General features: G+C 41.5%; 1 long non-coding RNA gene across 1 annotated transcript; it reads right to left on the bottom strand.

Moving 5' to 3' along the window:
- Window positions 1-5,241: 5,241 nt before the first annotated feature.
- On the bottom strand, window positions 5,242-8,982 carry LOC125510474 (uncharacterized). The gene is made up of 3 exons (XR_015602670.1): window positions 7,595-8,982; window positions 6,327-7,049; window positions 5,242-5,999 (listed from the first exon to the last, which is right to left on the bottom strand). It is a non-coding gene; the product is annotated as an uncharacterized LOC125510474 (long non-coding RNA).
- Window positions 8,983-18,872: the final 9,890 nt, after the last annotated feature.

Genomic DNA, 18,872 nt, shown 5'->3' with positions numbered 1-18,872 from the left:
CTTCCCCATGTGAACTGCTGAATGGAGCATACTGTTGGACTCTAATATATGTATTATCTAAACTATTTATGAGTCTTTGTTGTAAATCTAGCAAATGCAACACTGTTTTGGATTGAAAACACGCCAATGGTTTCAGTGTTTGTACTCCATTCATGACTTCTTCGGTTGTTTGGTGTCTTATAATTATAATGTGACATATGATTAGCTTGATCTTTTGTGTTTTAACTATATTTACTTCATCTACAAATACAAGTTGTTTCCAATATTTTCTGCACTGTTCAATATACTTCTGACTATGGTCTCATTTAGACTATGCTATAAATCCTAACAAAAAAGATATGTAATGAAAATAATAAGGCACAAAAAAAGCCAATGTGGCGAATCTTCAAACAGTAAAGTCACGTATTTTCACATAGATGAAAAAAGAATATCAGATTTGCTACCGACATAGGCGATGTCATTTGCTACTCCCTGATCTACGGTAAGCAGGGTTCTGATTATCTGCAACAGTTTTTTTTTTGGTGGCAAATATAATCCATATGAGAGGCCCACTCTTCCAACTACACCAGTCTTAATTTTGGTTGTTTTTCCAGATTGTCTTGCTCCTTGGTTGAGGCTTGTGATAAATACTGCCTCCCTTCGGGTTTAAAAGGTCCATGTGTATCCCTACATAGCTAATTTCATCAATATAATTAAATTGTATACATAAAAGTTATACCATTAGAAAATATAACATTTGAAGTTTCCAATGATATAAAACTCATATTACGTTGGTTAAATCGTGGACCTAGAGATATGCATGAGTCTTCTAAACCGGAAAGGAGGTAGAAGATGGTGGAGACCACAAAATGAACACGACAATGGTTGCCAACGTGTCAGACAAATCATTGCAAGGGCGTAATATGAGTTTGTGATAAATACTGCATCCCTTCGGGTTTAAAAGGCCCACGTGTATCCCTACATAGCTAATTTCATCAATATAATTAAATTGTATACATAAAAGTTATACCATTAGAAAATATAACATTTGAAGTTTCCAATGATATAAAACTCATATTACGTTGGTTTAATCGTGGACCTAGAGATATGTATGTGTCTTCTAAACCGGAAAGGAGGTAGTAGATGGTGGAGATCACAAAATGAACACGACAATGGTTGCCATCGTGTCAGACAAATCATTGCAAGGGCGTATACTACCACACCTTACGTGCTTACTTACACTACATCATGGTAGGAAATAGGAGGCATTGAAAAATGCCTTTAAAAGCTCAAATAATGCCTTCAATCGTCTAATGAGGCGCTTTTGAAAAACACTATGGATGGTCACGAAGGGAAAGACATACGCATGCATTTTTGAAAAATGCCTTCGATGGTCAGCCTTTTCAGGCGATCTTTAGGAACGCCCGCGATGTTTTATGGCGATTTTCGGGAATGCCTCAAGCTCCGTCCGGCAAATTGTAAAAAGAGAAACGATGCGGACGTCCACCAAGCCAGCCCAGCCCAACCAACTTCGACTCTGCTAGGCCCGCCCATCCACCACGGTGTTGTAGTTAGGCACGCCTTACTTTCTCAAGTACTTACATATACTAGCACAAATGCCCGTGCGTTGCAACGGGACAAATTTTACGATATATTTCAATTTTAAGCAAATATGCATTCCAGAATCCAATCAATTGCACCATTCAAATAAAAAGTATATATTTGGATTCCATTGCAAATTTATTAATTATTTTAGCTAGTGTTGCCTTATTTTCGTGATAGTTGGGTCGGCTAAGTTTGAGCACGGGTTGTGAAAAGGCCCGGGTCGAGGGACACGCGCCACGCGCGGATCTCTTCCTTGGGACAAATTTCCCTACAATACCAACACTCTTATGGTTTGCGGGTTTATCCTCTAAAAAATATGCCTTTATGCTCTATGGATTTAATTTAAAAAACATAAGGATTTTAATAGAGCAAACATTTTTGTGAATGGATGAACTTTATTTGAAATTGCAGAATTATGGCACAGAGAGCTACGGGAGAGATGGTAAAACAGACCTCCCAGCTGGCGTGTGGGGGAGAAATAGGACGCGAGCAAAATGCCATCTCTTCATCCCTCCCTCTCCCCTTCATATCTTACCAATGACATCAGTGACATCCAGAGTTGAGGAATATCTTAATTGTCAGCAAATCCTAGTGAGCTCCAATTATCTTCTTCATTAAAAAATTACAATATAGAAAAAGGTAAATAATGAATATAACAGCATATCCAAAAAATTTTCAATCGGTAATACACACAGCAACATCCAGCAGCTTCTGGTAGGTGTAACTATTTAACCATTATTAAAAAAGCAAATAGACCAAAAATCCCCATCTAGAGAGCTCCCTTGTCCACACAACGCTGCTCATTCAGAATTTTGATTGCGATCGGTAGCACATAGCAGATCCAGCAGCGGTGCAACCATTAAAAAAGCGAATAGATCAAAAATCACCGAGAGAGCTCCCTTATCCACACATCGCTGCTCGTCATCAACCCACCACCGCCAGCAGAGCTTCTCCGCTCCGCCCCCAGTTCCCTTCGTGCTCTCTCCATCCACACACGCGCCTGTGCTCCAGGCACACACCCCACGGCGCCGCGTACTCCCCTCTTTATTCCCTCCTTCACTTCACATACAAGCCCCAGGGACCATGGCGCCAGATCGAGCGAGCAAGGATGTGCGCGGCAAGGATCCCCCTCCCGCCCCTGATTCCCCCCTTGGCGACCTCACACCTCTCCGCGCCGATGATACACTACGCCTCCTAGAGTGCGCCGGGTCCGGCGAGGGGCGGGGTCGGGCGGGTGTGGGGAACGGGGGCCACGCGGAGATCTAGCCGCTAGCCGGTGGTGGTATGTCCGTCGAGTGCACGTCGTGCGCTCCCAGCTCTGCTCTGCTCCGACGCCCGGCCTTGTGTCGTCGCTTTGCTTTGGTCCTTACACCCGCAACGACCGTTTGCCGCCACTGACTTGGACGCTCCACGCCGGTGGTGACGGCCTCGTGGCTCTTGGGACGCCAAGGCACGCATGGCCCTCTCCTCCAGCCTTCTCTCGAGCCTGCTAAGCCAGACCTGACCCTCTCGTCCAGCCTCCTCTCGCGCCCGAGTGGATCTCTTGAGCCAATCCCGTCCGCCTCCGGCAAGCAGAGCCGTCTTCCGTGCGCTCCGGCCAACTCAGACCGCCGCCTCCTCAACTTCCACGCCGGTCTTCGCCTCATGCACGAGCCCCCGTCGTCTGTGCGCTCTAGCCAGCTCCCCGTTACGCCCGAGACCGCCTCGAGTCTTCCTGCCGAGGCCTCCCCTGCGACCAGCCTTTAACATGGTCTCCTGCACGCCTCGGCGCGGACGCCCGCGGCAAGCGGCGGCGCGTGCCCAGCGGAGACACGCGGTGGTGAGCCAGTCCAATAAGAGATAAGGGTCGCGGGCATAATTTCTAACAAATGCAGTGGCTTTGACGCAAAAATGAAACGTTTTTCGAAAGTGCCACTTAAACAGGGACTGCGGGTTGAATTCAAAAAAATAGAGGGTTGTTTTCGGAAAAAACCAACAACGTACCACCAGAAACAGTAAATGCTTTATTATTTACTAGCAAAAAAACTTGTGCGTTGCAACGGGAAAGAAAATAACACACGTTCTTAACCCAATAACCATGACTCAAGACCTTAATAGGCCCGCGTCTTTTAGTTTCATATGGCATCACATTTGTATTTCCTCTATACTCACACACACTCGCTCGAAAAAAAAGCCTGTGCATTGCAATGGGAAAGAAAATAACACACACTCTTAACCCAATAACCATGACTCAGGACATTAATAGGCCCACGTCTTTTAGTTTCACATGGCATCACATTTATGTTGCCGACAGTGACCTCTGTGCTCACACAATGGAAACAGGTTTGAATGTGGTTAGTCTTAATGTCTCTCTCTTTTGCGTGCGCGCACGTGCGCACACTCGCTTGGAATAAGATAAAAAGTATGTTGTTTTTTTCCCGCAAGGTTTTTCATAGTTGTGTATGCATGGTTCTCGATGTTTTTTTCTCTCACTCTGGTTTTAATAGATGTTTATTTGCAATTTGAATCACCGACGGTACAAAAAAAACAGACCGTACACTATATATTAAGTTTGCACCAAAAATTATATTTTAGCAATATTTAACAGCTAAAAATAACTTCATATTTAGATTCTACATATTTTTCTAATCAAGTTTCATATATAACATGTTAAAATTTAAGTTACGGTTTAAAAGATATGATTTTTCTAATCAAGTTTCATATATAACATGTTAAAATTTAAGTTACGGTTTAAAAGATATGAATAATCTTATTTTACATAAACTGTAGATTGATTAACCGAAACGTCAAGGGGTTTTCTGTTAAAACTAAAAAAACGTTTCGGCTGACTTAAATATGAACGGCGGGTTGATTGTCTAAAACGTCAGGGGGGTTTCTGAGAAAATGAGAAAAAACGGTTCGTTATAACTTAAACGTGTACTACGGGTTGATCTACAGAAAACTGAGGGGTTTATTTGTAAAATGGCGTGACGGACGACCAGAAACAATCCATGCTTTATTAGTAGGTAAGATATATATATATATATATATATATATATATATATATATATATTATATACTAGTAAAATAATGCCCGTGCGTTGCCACGGGAAACAACAATGAAACATTGGTTTCTAAAATTCTTGCTCATCCATTATTGCGAAAAAAAGTCTTTTCTTGTAAAGCCAATATTTGAGGTTAACAAGACTTCATTAGGATTTTCACTTCCAAACTGGCCCTAATTTTTACCAGTAGAAGCTTTGGTGTTAACTTCATCCAAAAATATAATGTATGATCCGATATGAGCTTATTTTCACCGGCAATTGTTATGAAGCTACGCTGCTCGCTGAAGTTTGTCTTTCGCAATTGATGGACGGTCTTCGTCGCTCTGGTGACTCTTCAGGCTGAAGTGCAACCTTCTAAGGCGATGGGTCTGTCTGCGCGCCTCTTTCTTCCTTCTAGGGCTATGCCAACAAGGAGGCAGTGTTTCTTCTATGTGGGGGCTATGTATGGCCTCGAGCCATACTGCCATAGCAACCTCGTTGCCCCAAGTGGCTCGTCCCCGACGGCGGCGAGATGCAACCTACACTGACGCAAGGGCCTGATCATGTTTTTGTCTCTCAGTTTGAGGTCCTTTTTTTAAAAGTCCATCGACTTGTTATGTATTTTCTTGTTTCTTTAGGGCCTGGATGTCATATGTGTTGTATCATGTTATTACGATGATAATAAAGCTTCGGGATCCCTCCCTGTTAAAAAAACTCTGGTAATAACGCCTGTAAATAAATAATGTTTTTCACTTGTATACTCTGCATGTATTCTTACGTCAAGCTCCCACATAGATATAAAATTACAGCCATGTGATATTCAATCACCAATTCTTTTATTTGTCTAATGAAAATTTTTATTCTATTTTTCTTCTGGCTCTACGGACAATAGGAAGATCACAGCAACCAGATTGTTATACTCCGTACAAATATCATCCTTACTAAAGGAAAAATGTGGTACATTACCACTACATCTACAATCCATATGACAAACAATAGTGGCCCGTAGCTCGTACAAGTGCAGTGTCCATGTTAGAAGGTTTAGCACACTTTCCTGCCCCATCCATGTTACAGTTCAGTACTGCAATATGAGTGGCAAAGTACAACCCTACAACCGTATTTCAAATAGGCATAAGAGGGAGAATATATTGCATTACTTCTGACCCTCCAGGAGTGTCTCTTCCTTGATGGTTCCAATAAATTGATATCCTTGTTTGACTACTTCTATAAGAAATATAATGTTCCAATAAATTGGTATCCAGGTTTGACTACTTCTATAAGAAACTTAATTACTTCATGTAGTGTGTAGACACTTGAAGAAACATGTGTTATCTCATTCCAAGAAATACTGGAGGACTAATAGACATAGCCCTAGGCTAGTTGAAGTGGTTTCTGAAAAAGAAAATCATGATATTACAAATTGAAGTTGTCCACAAGAGAAATATCAGTTTAATTTGACACAGAGTTACAATACTGGAGAAACTGGGATTTACAAAGTAACTTCAAACTAAATAATATAGCAAAATCAGGTTAAAAGGATTCACTTATTTCTGTTCTGAAAAATCTACGCATCATGTAAAATGCTAAATAAGTGCAGAATTTGTATAGTTAGAAATAGCAGACTTGCGACACACTAATCAGATTATCGTGATGGAGCTCAGACTTGTAAGGCATTATAGATGGCAACACTGTCCATGTGAGTGACACAACTTAATGTACCTTTGTTCAAACTTATAGTTTTGCGGGACATTATAAATGGCTTTAAAATCCAATTATGCTCTACCCTGCAAGCAGCCCACACTTGTGTTTGAACACAAATATCTCCAGGATGAACCAAGTCGCAGGATACACAAGCATCCAGATTATGGACGGATAATATAAAACATCTAGCTTGACAATGCACTTGTTCTTGGAGTAACCTGCAACAAAAACAACCATTCCTTTCCATCTACTATTAAATTTGAGAAAGCGGTTTGCTCTGCTTCAGGTACTGCTACAGTGTAAGGATCGAGATTCTCTATGATTCTTCCTTGTCTACAAATAGAAAGGAATGAGAAAAAAGATATCCTGATCAATGCTATTGACAAAATTATGTGAAGCCCTTCTATCTCAGGCAAACTAACGGCGATGTTTCCCTACCACCATGATAGAGGAAGATAAATTAGGAACATAAATAATCATCTTGCGTAAGCTGTGACTATAATCAAATATATTACCACAGAACACGAAAAGCCCTGGAGATGTCGTGTAAATTAAAGTGATCAAGAAATAAGCTATAAACTAATTAGGACCATCAACTTTTTATACTGGAAGAGTTCATCTCTTATTACCTCTTTGTCATCGAGCCCACCTGATTTGGTTTCATATATAGATTGGAGTAGCATCTTGATCTCAACTGCTAAAGTAGACCCTTTCTTACATTCTGTCTTTTATGGCAGATTACTGCAAGGGTAAGTTGACCAAGTCAGAAAAAACGCTGATAATTCCTCGACCATGGTAATGAATAAACTATAACGGAAATACGAAAATCAGTTAGTGGAAAATTAGTTTTATGAGGAGCAAAACATTTGTGGGCAAAACTGAGTTGCAGTTTATAAAATTGCAGAATTAGAGAAAGAAAATGCTTTGAAACCGACAGTTGTAATGAAGAAGTACTGAATATAAGCTGCAACTGTGAGATTGTTCACTTTGCATAGGTTTTACTTGTGCGTGCGGAGAATAATTTCAATTCCAGTTTATGGTTCATGTAGTGTACTATCTTTAGAATCACAAGCATATCTGCATGTAAGTGCAGCTAGTATCCTAATACAATAGCCAGGAATGACAACACCAAGTTCCCGACTGTACTTAATTGACAGACAACAATAGTTCCACTTCCACATGGTAGTTGAAGTTGATTGACCTAGTAATAGAATCAAACGATGTGCTCATAAGAATGATTTCTGTCAAGTCATGAACAATTCTCTAAACTGGATTTCAAAGTTCACCAGAGCTTTGCTGAAAGACTGCAGTGCAGCGATGAGGATAGAGGAAGCTTCTTCTGTGTCCATGGGATCATCATCTTCAGTTTCTGATTCATCCTGTGACAAAGAGGGATTTCAGTGCGAGAAAGAAATTGAAGTGTATGTACAGACAAAAAAACTGTGCAAGGCTACAGATTCTGATGATACAACATCAATTTACTTAAGCTCTTACACAAGAGCAGTGAAGGTCAAGGTGAACCTAAGGAAATATCATACTCAGCAAAAAAAAGTTGAAAGAAGACGATCAAATTAAAATCATGTAACTAAATACATAGAAGAATCTTCTTATAAATAAATCAGGCAACCAATATTTTTTCCGATATTCAAAGAGCTGTGTTTGAATGAATCTTCTTATTATACGATGCTCTATGCCAACAGATAAATGAGAGCAAAAAGAGTGTTATTAAAATTGTATGCATGCCTTATATATACCAAGGGTCGTTGTTGAGAAAAATCGTGGCTCATGCCTCATGACATTTAGAAAAAAATTGGATAATATGTAGGTGCTAGCACTTTCCAGAAGGTACAAACCTTACAGGTTCACTCAAGCAAATACCACAAATCATATAATCGCACAACAATGGTTCACAGAATTACAGCAAAATTGAGAGAGAGAGAGAAGCAGCAGCAGGTTGGAGTCAGAGAAGAACTGCATCAACGGATTTGAGAAGAGCTTCAGAAGAGGTGCAGCAGCAGCAGCGCTAGGAGAGACGGGACAGCCACAGGCAGCAAGGAGCAGAGAGGAGAGGTAGCACCGGACAGAGAATCGACAGCAGAGAGATGGAGTTAGAGGAGCAGCAGTAGGGACGTGGGGGAAGAGAGATGCAGCGGCAGAGCGGCACCACCGCCGGCGAGTGCCTCCCTCGCCCTGCGCCCCTTCTCCTTCTCATTTCTTCCTCTCTTTCCTCTCCCCCTCACGCCATGTCTCTCTCTTTCTCTGGATGAGCAGGACACCGCCGCCATCGGAGCAAGCTGCCGCACCAGCCGCCTGAACCCTCGACGTCGCGCCCGGATCCGACATCTTCCTCGCGCCGCCCTCCGCCCGCCTACCCGTTCCTGTGAACTCCAGCGCCGCCTGCCCATTTCGACGGAGTCTGCCGGATGATGAAGAGCGGTGACGGCGAAGGAGGAGGAGAGAGAGGAGTTGGGGGAAGGTGCGGCGCCGGCGTCGAGTTTCGCCGGTGGTGGAAAGCCGCTGGGGCGGTGGCGACGTGCGGCGGAGGGGCGGTGGCGGCGTGCGGCGGAGGGGCGGTGGGCCGACTGCGGCGGCGCGCTGGAGGTGGAGACGGGGGAGGTAAGCTTTTTTTTTTCTTTTCCATCGCCCGTACTGGTTCGGTTTGACATGTTAGGAGGACTGCGGGTTAATTTCTAAAAGACGAAGAGACTTTTATGCAAAAGCGCCGACGACGTATATACTAGCAAATATGCCCGTGCGTTGCAACGGGAGACAAAAAATTATGCCTAACCAAATAAGTATGACCCAATATCCTGGTATATGAGTGTACTCTATTTTAACACAGTGGCTCATCATGTTGCCATTTTTTTCTCACCCTAGTCGATGATGATCGCGATGTCCACGTGATCACAATATATTCGATGCGGTAAATCCCAAGGCTATGAGTTTATCAATGTATGCCACATTTGTCATTATGTTACGCAAGGGAACATTTAAAACTTTAAAAACAAATCTCATTGACTACGAACTATTCCCAACGCCAAGACATATAAAGACTTTAAAAAAACTAATCAAATCCTAGACATAAAATACTTTTGAATCAGTGAACAGTTTTTCGAACCGACAAACTTTTTTTTTGAAATTTATGATTTTCTCAAAATAATCATGAACATTACTTTTGTTTACAAAACTATTTAAATGTATGAACCGGTTTCAAATTCATTAACATTTTTCTTACTCACCAAACATTTTTTGAATCGATGAACTTTTCTTTAAAATTGGGAAACAAATTAAAAAAACAAAATATTTATTTTTATTTTTGTGAACATTTTCTAAAATGTATTGTACATTTTTTTCATATTCCGGAATATGTTTTGAATACACGATCATTTTTTCAAAATCATGAATATTATTTTATTTCCCGACCATTTTTTCAAAATTGTGATTCTTTTTAATTTTGCGAACAGTTTTGCAAAACCACCAACATTTTTTGAATCTGCAATTTTTTATGATTTTCTAAACATTTTTGAATTCACATATATTTTATGATTTCTCAAACATTTTATTTTTGAAAACTCGCTACTTTTAGAATATTAAAATCACGAATTAATTTAAAGAATAAAGAAGAAAGAAAACATAATGAGAAAATAAAAGACAAAAAAGCAAAACCACCAACATTTTTTGAATCTGCAATTTTTTATGATTTTCTAAACATTTTTGAATTCCCATATATTTTATGATTTCTCAAACATTTTATTTTTGAAAACTCGCAACTTTTAGAATATTAAAATCACGAATTAATTTAAAAAAGAAAGAAGAAAGAAAACATAATGAGAAAAGAAAAGACAAAAAAGCAAAACCACCAAAATTTTTTGAATCTGCAATTTTTTATGATTTTCTAAACATTTTTGAATTCACATATATTTTATGATTTCTCAAACATTTTATTTTTAAAAACTCGCAACTTTTAGAATATTAAAATCACGAATTAATTTAAAGAAGAAAGAAAACTTAATAAGAAAAGAAAAGACAAAAAAGTAAAATAAAAAAACAAGCAAGTAAAGTCCCACAAATGGGCCGGCCCATGAATGCATACATGGGTAGGACATGCGTGAGAAAAGAAAGATAAAAAGTGTGAGAGCTGGGGATCAAACCCTAGTCTCATCGCCAGTAGATCGATCAGCCAACCACTCTGCCACTTGTTTTTCTATCTATTCTACTCGTCGCTCCCCTATAAAACAATGAAGGAGGCGGCAATTTTTGGTCCGAAAAATTGAATCGTTTTCTACTTACGGATGGCATTGGTGGGTAATTTTTATCAACTTGAAGGGTACTTTTAATGACGGACGACCAGAAGCGATAGCCGCTTTATTAGTAGGTAAAGATAAAGATATATACATAAAATGGCCATGCATGTCCAGAACCGCAAACAACACAGAGCGCGATTGAAGGCGATATTTTAGGAATGCCGCGATCGATTATCAGGCGTTCTTCAGAATCGCCTCAAAATGTCTACCCATTACAGGCTAATCTAGAAAACGCCTTCAAAGCTACCTAGAATCTGAGGCAATTTGTACAAACGCCTCCGAAGCTGCTTACATTCTAAGGCATTCTATAAAAATGCCTCCAAAGGTGCATACAACCGAGGCACTTTGTAAAAACGCCTCCTTAAGCATGATTTTGAGGCATTTAGAAAAACGCCTTGGCCAAAATGCCTTCTTTTCACACCCGTGTTGTAGTGTTAGCAAATGGCTTGCCTTTTCACTCACTTCCCGGCCTTGTGATCACGTTTTTTTTTACAAATATGCAAAAACTTTGTGTATATTACCATTGATATGAAGAGTTCAAGTACATTATAATTGCAAAGTGAAGCCCCCCCGAAGTGAGTTTGCTGGAAGGAACAAGATCCTTACTTGGAGTGGAAAGTCCATTAATCAAAACTAATGACCGCATTCCACCCGCAAAAAAAAATGACCGCATGCAATGCTTCCTCGTCCACCCAACCCGATCAAAAAATCCCTGAGACGAATAAATAGATTAACCTTGAAACAACAACGATTAATTATGAAAAAAGAACTGCAAAATCCGATCCAATTTTTTGTAATCGCACTGGGAGCTTATAGACAAAAACTAATCGGTTTTCGAAGGATAGGTTGCACAATAGATCGGAGATCCTTTGAGGAAGACTGTTTCCGAGGGCGAATCCACTTTGAATTTGATAAATGTATAAGCTTCAAACTGTTTTGTGTCATACATGTTTGCAACATCACTATCCATTGTCCACGATAGGATTGTGATGCCGCGGCCGTGGAGGTAGCACATGGCACATCACTCGTTGATGGACCATGCTTTGGTGCCTTAAGGCACCTACCTTTGTGTCTATGACATGTGGACTCAACAGATGGTTGGCCCACATGTCAGTGATCCAAAGGTAGGTGCCTTTAAAGCACCGAAGCTGCGTTCCTCGTTGACATACATATGATTGACCTACCGATGTGTTTTATCGTTCAAATTTGGTGTCGCAATAAGTGCAGAAGCAATGATTTTTTTACTCACATAGACGACCGGCATGCGTGATCATAAAATTAAACCAGGTACACTTTAGCTATATGTAAGTCGTCTGATTTGATGCAAGGTGTTTTTTTTTCGAATATGCACGAGTGTGCATATCATATATTAAAGAATGAAAGGCATAGAAAGCCTTCACCGGTCATTTACAAGTGCGGTGATTTCTCACACCCATATGTACAACTCCACTCCACCTAATACAAATTAGACTACTCCTTGCCACTGGTCCACCTTACTAAGTCTGCAAACACAGAATCACCGTTTCCTTTCATAAGTCCAGGCATCGACCAAATCTGTCTTCCGCTTCGATTCTCTGCATGAGATGACCAGTCGATGGCAAGGCACCGTCAAACACAACTGCATTCCTATAATTCCACAACTCCCACATCGTCAGTAGCAGGAAAGTGTGTAGATCTTTCCTCGTCATGGTACCTACTCCTTGTTTTCCACAGAGCCATGGTTGTAGGGCATCCTACGGAGTTGGCGTCCACTCGGGCTTCCCCAATTCCTTACAGACCTCCGCCCAGATCGTCCTGGAAAAGACGCATGTTAGTAACACATGATCTATTGTTTCTTCCTCTTGATCACAAAGATGGCACTTGTATTAATGCGGCAACCCCTTCTAGCAAGCCGGTCAGACGTCCAACACCTGTTTCGTAGTGCAAGCCACGTAAAGAATTTGCATTGTGATGGAGCTCATGATTTCCAAGTTAACTCTGCTATGGGTATAACCTCCCTGCCCCAAAACTTTGCTGCGTACGCTGATCTCACTGTGAACTGGCCAGTCGTCTCCCATGACCATGATAACCTTTCCGGGACATTCTCTACTGGTTCCCAAGTCTGGACCCTCTGCCAAATCTGTAAGAACTCTTGTAGTGCGTCGACACTCAAATTGGGGCTGAGGCACGCTGCCCACAATCCGTTGCCCGTCACCTGGCCAAGCAAACTCGTCTGTCTAACACGACGCGGTATCATGTCACAAATGGCCGGGGCAATCTCTTGTATCCGCCTCTCGTCCAGCCACCGATATTCCCAAAAAGCATGTTCAGTCCATTGTGTGCCGTGCACCTAGTTGCCGCTTGGAAGATTCTCATCGATTCATCTGGCACTTTGATTGTGAATTCACTCCATGGTCTGATGCTGTCTGTCCTTTGTAACCACGGCCATTTGGCCTGCATTGCCACATTCATCCATCTCAGGTTAGGCAGTCCTAGACCTCTGATAACCCACAAGTATAGGGGATCGCAACCGTTTTCGAGGGTAAAATATTCAACCCAAATTTATTGATTCGACACAAGGGAAGCCAAAGAATATTCTCAAGTATTAGCAGCTGAGTTGTCAATTCAACCAAACCTGGAAACTTAGTATCTGCAGCAAAGTATTTAGTAGCAAAGTAATATGATAGTAGTGGTAACGGTAGCAAAAGGTAACAGTAGTAGAAGTAATGTTTTTGGTATTTTGTAGTGATGATAGCAATAGCAACGGGAAAGTAAATAAGCGAAGAACAATATATGGAAAGCTCGTAGGCAATGGATCGGTGATGGAGAATTATGCCGGATGCGGTTCATCATATAACAGTCATAACCTAGGGTGACACAAAACTAGCTCTAGTTCATCAATGTAATGTAGGCATGTATTCCGAATATAGTCATACGTGCTTATGGAAAAGAACTTGCATGACATCTTTTGTCCTACCCTCCCATGACAGCGGGGTCCTTACGGAAACTAAGGGATATTAAGGCCTCCTTTTAATAGAGTACCGAAACAAAGCATTAACACATAGTGAATACATGAACTCCTCAAACTACGGTCATCACCGGTAAGTATCCCGATTATTGTCACTTCGGGGTTAACGGATCATAACACATAATAGGTGACTATAGACTTGCAAGATAGGATCAAGAACTCTCATATATTGATGAAAACATAATAGGTTCAGATCTGAAATCATGGCACTCAGGCCCTAGTGACAAGCATTAAACATAGCAAAGTCATAGCAACATCAATCTCAGAACATAGTGGACACTAGGGATCAAACCCTAATAAAACTAACTCGATTACATGATAGATCCCATCCAACCCATCACCGTCCAGCAAGCCTACGATGGAATTACTCACGCATGGCGGTGAGCATCATGAAATTGGTGATGGAGGATGGTTGATGATGACGATGGCGACGGATTCCCCTCTCCGCAGCCCCGAACGGACTCCGGATCAGCCCTCCCGAGAGGTTTTAGGGCTTGGCGGCGGCTTCGTATCGTAAAACGCGATGACTTCTTCTCTATGATTTTTTCTCCCCGAAACACAATATATAGAGTTGGAGTTGGAGTCGGAGGAGCTCCAGGGGGCCCACTAGGTAGGGGGCGCGCCCTAGGGGGGCAGGCGCGCCCCCACCCTCGTGGATAGGTGGTGGGGCCACTGACCTTCATCTTTTGTAGGTATTTTTTATATTTTCCAAAAAGTTGCTCCATGAGTTTCATGTCATTCCAAGAATGTTTGTTTCTGCACATAAATAACACCATGGTAATTCTGCTGAAAACAGCGTCAGTCCGGGTTAGTTCCATTCAAATCATGCAAGTTAGAGTCCAAAATAAGGGCAAAAGTGTTTGGAAAAGTAGATACGACGGAGACGTATCAACTCCCCCAAGCTTAAACCTTTGCTTGTCCTCAAGAAATTCAGTTGACAAACTGGAAGTGATAAAGAAAAACTTTTACAAACTCTGTTTGCTCTTGTTGTTGTAAATATGTAAAGCCAGCATTCAAGTTTTCAACAAAGATTATAACTAACCACATTCGCAATAACGCTTAGGTCTCAAGTTTACTCATATCAATAGCATAATCAACTAGCGAGCAATAATAATAAATCTCGGATGACAACACTTTCTCAAAACAATCATAATATGATATAACAAGATGGTATCTCGCTAGCTCTTTCTAAGACCGCAAAACATAAATGCAGAGCACCTTTAAAGACCAAGGACTGACTAGACATTGTAATTAATGGTAAAAGAGATCCAGTCAAGTCATACTCAATGTAAACTAACAATAATGAATGCAAATGACAGTGGTGCTCTCCAACTGGTGCTTTTTAATAAGAGGATGATGACTCAGCATAAAAGTAAATAGATAGGCCCTTCGCAGAGGGAAGCGGGGATTTGTAGAGGTGCTAGAGCTCGGTTTTGAAATAGAGGTGAATAATATTTTGAGCGGTATACTTTCATTGTCAACATAACAACCAAGAGATGGCGGTATCTTCCATGCTACACACATTATAGGCGGTTCCCAAACAGAATGGTAAAGTTTATACTCCCCCTTCCACCAACAAGCATCAACCCATGGCTTGCTCGAAACAACGAGTGCCTCCAACTAACAAGAGTCCTAGGGGGAGTTTTGTTTGCAATTATTTTGATTTAGTTTGCATAAAGCATGGGACTGGGCATCCCGGTGACCAGCCACTTTCTCGTGAGTGAGGAGCGGAGTCCACTCCTCTTGAGAATAACCCGCCTAACATGGAAAATACAGACAACCCTAGTTGATACATGAGCTATTCGAGCATACAAAACATGATATTTATTTGGAGGTTTAGAGTTTGGCACATACAAATTTACTTGGAATGGCAGGTAGATACCGTATATAGGTAGGTACGGTGGACTCATGTGGAATAACTTTGGGGTTTAAGGGATTGGATGCACAAGCAGTATTCCCCCTTAGTACAGGTGAAGGCTAGCAAAAGACTGGGAAGCGACCAGCTAGAAAGCGACAACAGTTATGAACATGCATTAAAAATTAATTAACACCGAATGCAAGCATTAGTAGGATATAATCCACCATGAACATAAATATCGTGAAGGCTATGTTGATTTTGTTTCAACTACATGCGTGAACATGTGCCAAGTCAAGTCACTTAAATCATTCAGAGGAGGATACCACCCTATCATACCACATCACAACCATTTTAATAGCATGTTGGCACGCAAGGTAAACCATTATAACTCATAGCTAATCAAGCATGGCACAAGAAACTATGATCTCTAGTTTTCGTTGCAAACATGTTTATTCATAATAGGCTGAATCAGGAATGATGAACTAATCATATTTACAAAAACAAAAGAGGTCGAGTTCATACCAGCTTTTCTCATCTCAGTCAGTCCATCATATATCATCATAATTTCCTTTCACTTGCACGACCGTACGATGTGAATAATAATAATAGTGCACGTGCATTGGACTAAGCTGGAATCTGCAAGCATTCAATAAACAGGAGAAGACAAGGCAATATGGGCTCTTTTGTCAGATCAATAATAATGCATATAAGAGCCACTTCAACAATTTAATTATGGTCTTCTCCTATCGACCCCCAACAAAAAGAAAAGAAATAAAACTATTTACATGGGAGAGCTCCCAACAAGTAAAAGAAGAACATGCAATCTTTTTGGGTTTTCTTTTTAATTACTACTACCAGCATTGGAAGTAAACTAATTAGAAGCTACAACTAATTTTTTTGGTTTTTTCTTAAGGTTTATTAAACACACAAAAAAGCATAAAAAGAAAATAAACTAGCATGGATGATACAATGAAAAGGTATGAGCACCGACATCTAGCAACGAGTGTGTGAGCATAAATGTAATGTCGGTGGGAAATACGTACTCCCCCAAGCTTAGGCTTTTGGCCTAAGTTGGTCTATGGCCACGGCTGGCCTGGCTGATATCCATAATAATAGTTGGGGTCGTACTGCGAAGAAGAAGAAGACTCCGATTGCCACCGGTTGGCAATCATCTCCGGATCCCACTGGTAATTAGACAGTCGTGAAGGATCAACTGGTGGTTCCGGCTCTGGCTCCATAGCTGGTGCAGGGTTCCGGTAGGCGTGAATAGCCTTTAAGGAAACAAGGTACTGGCCTGCAGATAAATCAAACAAAGAAGGAGTGGGCAGGGTAATAGTCCCAGGATGATGTTTATCAAAGAACAATTTGTATTTAAGCTCTCCTTCCCTATTCTTAACAATAAAATCATGTGTCACCATACTTTTATAATCTAAATAAACACGAGGCAACACTTTCTTCCTTCTCATAATGCCTAATAGTATGTTAAAATGTGCAGCTAGGCGTGAAGCATAGATGCCTCCAAAGATGGGGCCCTTGGTACGGTTCAGACTTAACCGTTTAGCAATAATGTCGCCCATACTAACAGAGTTATCATCGTATAAACCGTGGAGCAAAATAATAATATCAGGGACACTAAGGTTTCCACAGTTTCCGCGACCAATTAAACAATGACTAGCAAATAATGCAAAATAGCATAAAACAGGAAAATGTATGTTAGTGATTCGTGCATCGAAAACATTCCTTGTTTCCTCTACAGTGATAGTGTCAACAAACCCATCCACATCCTCATGAGGTGGTTCCTCTGTATTGCCCTCGAAAGGGACTAAACAAACCTGACAAAAATCATAAAGTGACATCTCCTTATGCTTATTATATAAATGAAACTCCACCGTAGGTGGTGAGCTCCTAGAATGGAAATGAAAGTTTTGCACAAAGATATTTGTGAGTAAGAGATACTGATCGCGTTGGTCATGAAGAAAAGTGGCGAGGCCTGCATTCTTAGCCAATTCATAAAAATCTTCATAAATCCCGGCTGCTCTTAAGAAATTATCAGAAGGCCATTCACATGACCGAACCTCCGCGGTGCGAGGCAGATTATACTTAGGCTTCGGTGCCTTTTCCTTCGAGCTTCGGCTCGATGAGCCCCTCAAAAGTCTCTTCATCATTTTCTGAAAAATTCTGAAATTTTTAGTAACTTCAAAATAAAAGTAACCAAACTCAATAATATTGATAGCAACTACTCCTACAAGTGCCTAGGGCCTATATCATGCATCAAAACTACTTTTGACCATAAAAATTTGACATGCAAGCTCAAGAACAGGGTCACCTAAACAGCAAAAATTTGCAATGAATAAAGCACTAGAACAAAAACTAATTGGACAAATGGAGGAGTCACATACTAAGGAACAATCTCCCCAAGCAGTTTTGTGAGAGGTGCTTTGAGCATGGAGATCGAAAATGGCAGCAAAATGAGCTTGGACTAGGGTTTGAGCTGGATATTCGTGTTTGTGGGAGGAAGAAGGAGTATGTGGGTGAAAGGATAAGTGGAGGAGGGCCACCATGGGCCCACGAGGCAGGGGGCGCGCCCAGGGGGGGTGATACGTCTCCGTCGTATCTATAATTTTTGATTGTTTCATGCCAATATTATTCAACTTTCATATACTTTTGGCAACTTTTTATACTATTTTTGGGACTAACATATTGATCTAGTGCCCAGTGCCAGTTCCTGTTTGTTGCATGTTTTTTGTTTCGCAGAATATCCATATTAAACGGAGTCCAAACAAGATAAAAACTGACGGAGATTTTTTTGGAATATATATGATTTTTGGGAAGAAAATCCACGCGAGACGGTGCCCGAGGTGGCCACGAGGGAGGGGGGGCGCGCCCCTGATGTTGGGGAACGTAGCAGAAATTCAAAATTTTCCTACGTGTCACCAAGATCTATCTATGGAGAAACCAGCAACGAGGGGAAGGAGAGTGCATCGACATACCCTTGTAGATCGCTACGCGGAAGCGTTCAAGAGAACGGGGTTGATGGAGTCGTACTCGTCGTGATCCAAATCACCGATGATCCTAGTGCCGAACGGACGGCACCTCCGTGTTCAACACACGTACAACCCGGTGACGTCTCCTACGCCTTGATCCAGCAAGGGGAGAAGGAGAGGTTGGGGAAGACTCCATCCAACAGCAGCACAATGGCGTGGTGGTGGTGGAGGAGCGTGGTACTCCAGCAGGACTTCGCCAAGCATTGCAAGAGATGAGGAGGGAGAGGGGTAGGGCTGCGCCAAGAAGGAGAGGAACTCGTGTGTCTTGGGCAGCCCAAACCTCAAGTATATATAGGGGGAGGGGAAGGGCTGCGCCCCCACCTAGGGTTCCCTCCCTAGGGGTGGCGGCAG

This window comes from Triticum urartu, chromosome 5A (genome assembly GCF_056163025.1).
Source record: "Triticum urartu cultivar PI428250 chromosome 5A, HENAU_Tu73, whole genome shotgun sequence".
NCBI lineage: Eukaryota > Viridiplantae > Streptophyta > Magnoliopsida > Poales > Poaceae > Triticum > Triticum urartu.
Note: the sequence above shows the minus strand (reverse complement) of the source record. Positions and strands in the feature narration are given on the sequence as shown.